The sequence below is a fragment of the Grammomys surdaster genome, unplaced genomic scaffold (genome assembly GCF_004785775.1).
Source record: "Grammomys surdaster isolate TR1022 unplaced genomic scaffold, NIH_TR_1.0 367, whole genome shotgun sequence".
In the NCBI taxonomy this organism is placed as follows: Eukaryota; Metazoa; Chordata; class Mammalia; order Rodentia; family Muridae; genus Grammomys; species Grammomys surdaster.
The window spans coordinates 4,177,038-4,187,622 of NW_021604786.1; the positions used below are offsets into that span (position 1 = coordinate 4,177,038).

At 46.5% G+C, this 10,585-nt stretch overlaps 1 pseudogene; it reads left to right on the plus strand.

Annotated features, from left to right (window-relative positions):
* Nucleotides 1–2,294: 2,294 nt before the first annotated feature.
* Nucleotides 2,295–2,800, plus strand: LOC114631881 (annotated as a pseudogene).
* The last annotated feature ends 7,785 nt before the right edge of the window (nucleotides 2,801–10,585 follow it).

The window sequence follows — 10,585 nt, forward strand, 5'->3', positions numbered from 1 at the left end:
AGTGCATTCATACATAAAATAAATAAATAAATCTTAAAAAACAAAGAAAGAAGTGGAGAATGAGTGGGGAGGAGAAGAAGGAGGAGGAGGAGGGGGGGGAAAGGAAGAGGAGGAGCAGGAGAAGAATGAGGCAGAGGAGGAGGGGGGACAGAAGAAGAAGAAAAAAAAGGAGGAGGAGGAGAAGAAAAAGAAGGAGGAGGAGGAGGAGGAGGAGGAGAGAAGTAGCAGCAGCGCCTCCTTGAGGCTGACAGCAGCAGCAGCAGCAGCAGCTGTACTTCAGGATTGGAATCACCTGAGATGACAATGTCACTTGAGGTCTGGACAGACCACAGAAGCAAGCCTGAGTCTCCACCGAGAAGCATGGGCTGCAATATCCTTGGGGCTCCCCATTGCCTAGTAATCGCTGCAACCTTGGATATCAGTGAGCCGATGAAGCGGAGGTGATGGAGTTTGGTCTGTTGCTATGTATTCAAATGCTAAATTCTGTATCCCAAGCCTAGCAGATTCTCCCGTTCACCAGCCTTTGTTGTGAAAACCTTGCCCTCCAAATTATCCCTGTTTGGTTCATCAGAGTTGCTGACAGCCTGTAGCTGGGCAGAAGACAGGTAGGCAGGACAAGGGTTCGCAGGGAGGGGGGCGAGGGTTAGAGTCTCAAGTGGGGACCTCGGAGGAGCAAGGAGAGGGGGAAGAAGTTGTCGTGGGGTAATATGGACCACGAGCATGTGGCCACGAGGGCTGGCCTGATGAAGTGGGAGCAGCTCAAATGAAACATCTGGCAAGTAATATACTGGGCTTCAAGGCATGAAAGCAGTCAAAATAGTTTAGAATGGTGTCTCAGGGTTTGCATGGCAGTGAACAGACACCATGACCAAGGCAACTTTGTTTTGTTTTGCTTTTTTTTGTTTTTTTCGAGACAGGGTTTCTCTGTGTAGCCCTGGCTGTCCTGGAACTCACTCTGTAGACCAGGTGGGCCCCGAACTCAGAAATCCACCTGCCTCTGCCTTCCAAGTGCTGGGATTAAAGGCGTGCGCCACCACCGCCCGGCTTGACCAAGGCAACTCTTATAAGGACAACATTTAATTCGGGCTGGCTTACAGGTTCTGAGTCATGGCAGGCAGCATGGCAGCACCCAGGCAGGCATAACGCTGGAGGAGCTGAGAGTTCTACATCTTATTCTGAAGGCAAACAGGAGAAGACTGGCTTCCAGCCAGCTAGGAGGAGGGTCTCAAAGCCCATCCCCGCAGTAACACACCTACTCCAACAAGGCCACACCCACTCTGACAAGTCCACACCTCCTAATAGTGCCACTCCCTGGGTGAAGCATATTCAAACCAACCAAAAGGGTTGATGTCTGCCCACCTCCAATGCTTTAAAGCTTATTATAATTCTGAAGGTCGCTGTGTCTTTTATTTGGGTAACAGATGGTTCAAAGGCAACTGCTGCTGTAATAATTTCCAGCATTAGTTATTAACCTCAGAATATTTAAATCACACTTAAAGGGAGGCTGCTAGAGTCAAGCTGTGATTGGATGTCCTCAATGGAGTCCAAGAGGGGAGGGAAGAAATCAGACTGTGAAAGAGTCCTTCAAGCTAGAGTCCTTTCTTCCTCTCTGTGCCATGGAGTCAAACCAAAACTGAGCATATTCTAGGCCAGCATTCTACCACTCAGCTATAATCTCAACTCTGTGATGTATCTTTTAAGACCAAGTTTCTAGAGAAGAAATTGGACATTGACCTTGATTGTCTCATGAAGGTCACATAAATGATGTATAGAAAAGAGGTACTTGTTTGGGGGAATGTTCTCGTCGGTCTTTGAGGCTGCCCCGTGTAGCCCAGGCTAGCATTCATCTTGTATATAGCTGAGGCTGGCTTTGTTCTTCTGGTCTTCCCGGTTCTGGTCCCCAGAATGCTGAGATTACAACCATGACCTCAGTACTTTGTATAATTCTTCCTGACCACATGACTAACGAACCAAACAATATTCCCTCGGTGGAAGAGCCTGTGAATTTAATTTGTTCTGCAAATTCCCTTTCTAGCTTCATGCTGTCTCTCCCACTTTTGTTAAACTACCTCCATGGATGTCTAAATAATGTGTAAATAGCTATTCTGTGCCACCCCATCCAGTTGGCCCACCTTCCAGGTTGTTCGTTCTCACGTGCAGAACCCTGTTCTGGTCCTTTCTGATACATAGGTGTAAAGACCCAGTCTCCAGAAACATGATTTACTTTTGCATCCTCCTTGGTTAAACAGCTAGACAGCAGAAGGAGATGGCTGAAACAAATTAGCACATGCTTAATGACTTACAACCACACACAGGACTCTCTCTTCCGGTCCCAGGCGCTGCGGGAGCTGCGGGTTACGGTGCAGACATGGCCAAGTCCAAGAACCCACGCCACACACAACCAGTCGCGCAAACGGCACAGAAATGGCACCCAAGAAACCGAGATCACAAAGATACGACACTCTTAAGGTTGACACCGAAGTTCCTGAGGATAATGGGCTTTGCCAAGAAGCACAAGAAAAGCCTGAAGAAGTTGGAGGCCAACAACGCAAAGGCACTGAGTGCGTGTGCAGAAGCCATCAAGGCCCTTGTGAGCCTAAGGCCCGCAATCCCAAGATGCCAAAGGGCTCCAGCCGCAAGCTCAGCTTTCTGCCTTTCATTGTTCGCCCCAAGCTTGAAGCGACATGGCCGAGGGTCGTAGGCTCTGCCAACCAAAGCCCAAAGTTTCAAACCAAGGCAGAGGCTGGCAGCTCCAGCTCAGGCTGCCAAAGGTGCCCAGGCCCCTGTGAAGGCGCCATAGAAAAGGCTCCGGCCAGTGAGAAGACAGACGGAGTGCTGCGACACACCTACCTACACACTATTTGCAGATAACCAGTGTCCTATCCTGTTTTTTACAAATAAACTTGAGGCAAGAAAAAAACAAAAGCCAAACAACAAGAAGAACAAAAACCACACACAGGAAGTCGATTATAGCTAACGCTCTGTAACTTACAGCGCCTCATCTTTACCCTTTGTTTGAGGCAGCCGGGCTTCTTTACTGTTTGCAGCTGTGTTGTATATGTCAGGTGATGTGGTCCACCGGCTTCTGGAAGTCTCCTGTCCCTCTCACTTCCCACCGTCAGAGCATTGGAATTGTAAATATGTGCTAGCTATCCAAGCCCTATCCAAGCGCAAGCCCTTGTGCTTGCATAGCAAGCCCTTTCTTGGCTCATGGAATCCCTTCCTCAGCCCTCACAAGGGAGATTTTATAACTTACCTCCGACATGACAAGATGCTAAACTGTCGTGAACAGGGGAAAAGCGGACTGGACCAAGAAGAGCAGAAATTAATGATGTTTGGGATAAAGATGTGAGTGCAAATTCTAACTGAAGCTTCAAGAACACGCAAAAAAAAAAAAAAAAAAAAAAGAAAGAAAGAAAAGAAAAAAAAAGAAAAAAGAAAAACAAAACAAAACAAAAAAACAGATAAAACGCAGGCAAGATTATATAGAAAAAGAGAAACATCACCAACACTTGGAAGGAACTAAAGCAGTCTAACTTTATGCTCTGGTGGAGATGCACAGCACAGCGCAGGAGGATACACATAGCACGTGTAGATGCTGGCAGTTCTGAAGGTTAGACTGAAACGCAAATTTCTGGAGGAAAAAAAAATGTCGTTTAGGCCAGGTGGTAGTGGTGCACGCCTTTAATCCCAGCCCCTGAGAGGCAGAGGGGGTCGGATATCTGTGAGTTTGAGGCCAGTCTGGTCTAATGAGTAAGTTCCAGGAGTGCTATGCAGAGAAACACTTTCTCGAAAAACAAAACAAACAAACAAACAAACAATAATTTAATAACCAAATAACCAAATAGTAACAGCATCCGCTTCCAAGCATCAGAAACCGTTCGCTGCTGCCCTCTAGCGGTGGTTTTAGCGGTCTCCATCACAGAGCCAGGGAAGACTTGTAAACCACCGGATTTACAATCCCACCTCTTCAAGACAAAGGGTTTAGGAGTTTAAAGGCAGCTTGGGCAGCATACTAAGATTGTATTTTGAAAAGAAAAAAAAAGTGGGGGCAGGGGAGATGCCTCCGCGGTTAAAAAAACGTACCGCTCTTTCAGAGGACCAGAGCTCTGTTCCCCGGAGCCCACATTAAGAGGTTCATGCAGCTGCTTGTATTACAAATGCTAATGTTCCCCCCCAAAAGACTGTTCGAGCGAGAGTGTCTGCACATAGCTTCTGGGAACCTGACCCCAGATGGTTCTAATTGGTAAATAAAGATGCCAACAGCCAATAGCTGGGGAGGACAGATAGAGGCTGGATTTTAGGATTCCTAGGCTTGAAACAGGAAGGGAGGAGGAAATCTGCCTTCCTGAAAGAGTGTGGAGGAGAGGAGAGCTGTCATGTCCGAGAAGAGTGCAGGAGAGAGAGACATGGCCACCGTGTGAAGGAGCCGGGAAGAGCAAAGTCCAGAGGGTCCAGACGGCCAAGGTAGAACATACAATTAGTAAGTAATAACTCGGGATTAACCGCATGGAGGTTAGGCAGTGGTCCAGCTATCGTGCTGTTTAGGGCCTATTAAAATTAAGAAACATAAACTATTGGGGCAGGTAGCGACCAACTCTGGGCTTTATTAATATTTAATTCAACAGATTCATTGCTAGCTATAACTCCAAGTCCTGGTTATCTGACACCCTCTTGTGCCCTCTGCACGCACTTACACACACACACACACACGTTTAAGAGTACATAGATAAACTAAATGAATATGAAACCTAAGGGTTCAGACATGGACTGGCCGGCGGCAGCAGGCTCAGAGGCTACAGAGAAGAGCGCAGGGGTCAGTTCACCTCGTGGACTTAAAGCTGGGCTGTGGTTTCATCGGGCGGTTGTTACATTAGCGCCATAAATTAACAATGACCTAACTGAAGATGTTTATCCACACTGCAAGGATGAGACGGTATCCGGAAGCCAGGATTGCTTTTTCCGCCTCTGCGTCATCGAAGTACACCAGCCTTTTTCCTCTACAACGCTGAAATAAGCATCTCTCCCTCGAGTAGAAGATTCTAGAAATGGCACAAAAGCTGCGCCAACAGGTAGAGAGGATGGATGCAGGGTGTTTTTCCATCTGTCTCATCGGAAGCTATTCACCGTGGTGCTCCAAGAGCCATGATCAACAGGTCTAAATACTTCGACACTAACAAAGATTCAACTTCCTTCTGCCTCACACTGATCTAAAGAGAACTGTACGCTTCTGCGAGGTTTCAGGGAGATGCTTCTGAGAGTAAAGTCGTTGCTCAGAGACAAACTACACGAACACTAAATATGTACATCCTGGTTAGACAAAGTTGGTGTTGATAATATGTCAAATAATGTTTTCTCTTAGTAGAGTGGTGTGCGTGCGTGCGTGCGTGCGTGCGTGTGACTGGCATAAGTAGAACACTGAATACCGGTGGAGAGGGACGGCTCTGAACTCAGAAACTTTTGGTTTTTTGGGGAGAGGGGATGTTCAGGACAGGGTTTCTCTATGTCTATCTGTCCGGGCTGTCCTGAAACTCACCCTTCAGACTAGGCTGGCCTCGAATTCATGGAGATCCGCTTGCCTCTGCCTCCTGAGTCCTGGGATTAAAGGCGTGTACTACCACTGCCTGGCCCAAATATCCATTTTTATGCCTGCCCAGATGACTGACACTAAGCAGGTGATGTCGTCTCTCTAAACGTTGGCTCCCCTTTCCATGGCATTGCTAGATTAAGAAAGACAAGCCACTTAAAGGATTTACCACACTATGTGTGGCACCCTTATGAACTTTGTAGTAGGCAGTCAGTCTCCTCAGTCTACCTAGCCACACACACAAGTGTTTATTTGTATATATGTTCAATTACTGGTAAAGTCAACAGCCTGTTATCAATAGTTTACATATCAAATGAGATACGTGTGCAGGTCTTTGAAGATGGAGAGTTATAAAAAACTGCGTCGGGATCCTTCTCCTGAGGTAACTTCCAAAGCTCCAGTGGGGCTAACGTCTGTCATTCTGTGAAGACGCTCTTGCAGGGTGTAAAGGTCACTGCATAAAAGGACATTTTTAGGGTCTAGGATTTGCTATGTGTTTGTGGTTTGTGTTTACTGACACCTTGGCTTGATTTCAATGCCATCTAAGAGAAATACCTCTGTCTTCCTCTAGGAGGGCATTTCCAGGGAGGTTACACCGAGGGGGGAGGGCCAGCCACGGAGGTGAGTGGGTGGCACCATCCCGTGGGTGTCCTGGACTAGATTAAAAGCAGGGAAGTGAGCTGAGTGCCCGCATTCCCCTGTCCTCCCTGATTGCAGACACTGTGAACAACTGCCACTCATTCTCATGCCTTCAACCGCTGCCTCGAATCAAAACTCATTACTATAAAGGTGCCATTGCAATTAAAGAAAGGACAGGCCATGATTAGCTTATTGAAGTGTGTTAGAGGATGTTTTGTGTGTGTGTGTGTGTGTGTGTGTGTGTAATATAGACTAGAAATAACATAGAGGGGAAAATTCTACTGGTTTCCCTTAGAAATTTCTATCCATGTGGCTCACATAGTGGGGGGAGGGGGGTAGAGGAGAGAGAAAGGGGGTTGAGGAGATGGGAGGAGAGGGGTAAGGGCAAGAGGGGAAGGGAGGGGAATGGGAAGGGGGAAAGAGAGATTGTTATTACAGTGTCGCTATTACCCCTTCCCAGGGGAGACATTAATAAGGCCCACCCTTCCTCCTAAGCTCCCAAAGACAAATCCAGGTAGGAATCTAACAAAGTTGTCCTTAGGGAACCAATGTCCTTACATTTAACCAATGGATGTTTAGGGCTTCCTTATAGAGCTTAGGTGACAGGTTACTTACGGGAGTGCTTGTGCTCCCTTCCTTCCAAAAGGCCATGCTGGAAAGTACTTCAGCACAGGGAAGGTTTCTCCATAATGGTATGGATGGCATCCCCCCTCCCCCTCCTCCTCTCTCTCCCCCCTTCTCCCTCCCCCACCCCCTTCCTCTCCCACTCTCCCTCCCCCTCCCCCTTTCCCTCAGGTTTATATACTCTAGCCCCTACCTGAGGCCACAGCAGTTAAGGAAGACTTATAACAAGAGGCCTTAGAAAGCAGCTGGATACTCTGGAGAAGCTCTCTCTGAGGGGAGGTGAACAGTCACCAGGCCCAGCTGGGATGGTCTTTCCCAAGTGGGCACAGCTCAGCTCCTGAAGACGGTGGTGATTTGACCTGGAGGACCATCCTGCCCATGACCCTTGTTCACATAGAATTATTTCCTTCTGGTGGATTTACAGTAGAGGAAAAACTAGATTTGAAGAATAAAGCCAAATACGGACATCATATCTAAAGTGGTAGATCGTTGAGTCAGAAGGTGTGTATATGTGTGTGTGAACATGTATGTGCAAGCGTACAGACATGTGATATGGTCATGTAAACCTTAGGATACTACCTGCAAATGGAGCATTTTAACAGATGCTATCCCAACTTAGAAACATTGCACGACAGAATTAGCCTTCACCAACTTTCCCCTTTGTCTTCATTATAAGTCAATAAGGGATAGATGACGTCATTCTACATTTAATTTTAAAGAGGAATTTGATTCAAGGCCATAGTGAAATGGCCAAAACAAACAAACAAACAAACAAACAAACAAACACACCTTAGTGCTTTCTTCTTTTTTAGGCTTGTCAATCTATACACACACACACACACACATATATATGTATATATATATATATATACATATATATATGACTTATCTAGAAATAGACACACTAAATATAGTCATCTTAACTAGTAAATACTCGAACTAAGCTTGCAACAATTGTAAATCACACACAAGAAAATAATAATTGCATGGTCATATTCAATAAGGTTAAGAGAAATCCCATGGTTTACAAGTTTGTCTCCACCGCCCTCTAGTGGTGATATAGATATAATATCCTTACACTGTTTCCTCCAGGTTAAAACACACACACACTCACACACACACACACACACACACACACACACCCCGCATGTATATATGTCTGTATACAAGAAATTCACCAACTTCAGTTTTAGTGAATTGGTCCTCACTGGCCTCGTTTAGTATGTGGGGTTTTTGGTTGGTTGGGTTTTATTTTGTTTTGTTTGAGACAAGGTCTCTCTCTATATCCCAGGCAAACATGGAACATGCTTTGTAACCAGGACTGACCTTAAAGTCATGACAATCCTGCAGCCTCAGCCTGTCTCTAAGTACTAGGATTACAGGTGTGAGCCACCACACCTGGCTCTGGGGATTGCCTTTTAAATGGCGTCCTTGGTCCCTTCTCTCTCTATGGGAATGCTTCCTGAAATCTCTGCCAAGTTAACCTGTGAAGAGAAAACTGAAACCTCCAACTCCCCTCCTTCAACAAAAAGAAGCTGCGCGCGCGTGTGTTTGTGTGTGTGTGTGTGTGTGTGTGTGTGTGTGTGTTGCGCGCGCTCAGGGGCATATGTGTAGCTAGTGAGTCTGTTCCAGCCTTCCCCAAGGGAGTGGCTCCCATGTAGATAAGGCTGTCTCCATACTTGTTATGTAGCTAAGGAAGGCCTGGCGCTCCCATCCCCCTGCCTCTGAATCCCTGGGTGCTTTGATTATAGGCATGCACCACCACACTCTGGTGCTGGGATGCTGGGGATGGAGCCTAGAGCTTCCTGCATGCCGGGCAAGCACTCTACCAACTAATCCTAGCTGCCGCCCTTTGCTAGCTGTTTTAGAGACAGGCGATAATAAATGAGGTTAAGTCAGAGAAACGTGGGAAGCACACGCTCTGAGCAGAGCACAGACTTCAGTAAAATCTACCTGGACTCTTTGATTTTGTGATCTCCAAGGGCAGTTGGATGCTGCTATTACTATCAGAGAAAAGAGGTGGCCTTTCCTAAATTACTGATGAAGAAAAGGGAGGAGCCAGGATTTAAAAGGATGAAGGCCCGGGCTGTTTCCTCGTTCCATGTCTTTAGCCTCCATGTTGGTACAGCGGTTTCCCCAGCTTTTGAGCAGGATAGCCAGCCCCGACACTCATTTTGAGTCTGAGGCCGAGGCTGTCTGTAGAAAGAAACAAGCATAATTCCTGGGTTTGTCTTGGCTTATTAGAATCCTCGGCTCTGATCCACTGTTTCCGCTTCTTGTGACTAGAGGCTGAGGTCTGGGGCGCTGCTTTGCATGTTATGTTTGCAGTGTACTTAGTCATCTTTACGCTCAGTGGCCACGGCAGGCTTTGAAAAGTCCTTACGCGAGGCGGGAATGGCAGATGACAACTTTCTCTTTTTCCAGCCTGGATGTGCAAGTTCTTCCCTCTGTATCCTCACAGTACCAAGTTTAAAAGCCCCAGTGGATAGGAGTAAGTGAACCCAGAAGCTCCATCCTGCAATGCCACGCCTCTTCTCGCTGGGTCTGCAGAGCTCCAGGCAACAGAAGACACTCGGTCTTTGAGGAGTGGACCAGATACCAATTCATTTTCTGTCTTTTAAAGATTTTGCAGAGCCGGGAGGTGGTGGCGCACGCCTTTAATCCCAGCACTTGGGAGGTAGAGGCAGGCGGATTTCTGAGTTCGAGGCCAGCCTGCTCTACTGAGTGAGTTCCAGGACAGCTAGGGCTACACAAAGAAACCCTGTCTCAAAAAAACCAAAACAAATCATCCTTGTGTAAATACTGGTCTGTAAAGAAAATAGTACATGGACCAGGGAATTCCCAGTACCTTACACAGTTTCTCTGTATAGCCTAGGCTATCCTGCAAATCACTGTATAGACCAAGCTGGCTTAGAACCCAGAGATCTGCCTGCTGGGATTAAAGGAATGTGCCACTAGCTCCTTTTTAGGAAAGGAGATGTTCCCTGTCATTAAAGCAGTAGGAGGATGTCGTCTCAGGCCTGTATCACACCGGATGGTAGTTTCTTTGCTAAATAAGAGCTTCATTTGTTTGGTGCCATTAGAAAAATGTGCTTTCGGGTTGGAGAGATGGCTCAGTTCATGAAGTCCACTCCCTGTTCTTCCAGGGGTCCTGAGTTCAATTCCTGCAACCTTCTGGTGGCTCACAACCATCTGTAATGGGACCCGATGCTCTCTTCTGACATGCAGCCAGACAGAGCACTCACATATAAAATACTCAAATAAAAATTAAAAAGAAAAAAAAAGAAAAACGAACTTTTCTATGAAGCTCTTAACTGAGGCAAGATCTGGTATTGTGCCGGGTTTTGCACTGAGATGACGTCGCAGAGTGAAAAGCTACACAGAACTTCCTTCCTCCCACATTGTCTCCGTTAGGCAAAGTGGTGTGATGACAACTTCGGAAGGACACTAAGAATCTACAAAACTATTTCTATGTCTCTGATGCTCAGCTGTAACAACTACCCCGAAAATGTCAATGCTCCAAATCATTCCTCCTCACCTCAAAAATACACGTGGTGAGTTTAAAGAGCCAGCTGCATCATGACTCTCACAAAGATTCTTGCTAAAATTCACTGATTTATGTATTGTCCGTGTGGCGCATGTGTGTAATGTGTATGTATGTTTGGAATGTATGTGGATAATGTATATATATATGTGGTGGGTATGTTTGTGTATGTGTGGTATGTGTGTTTGTGT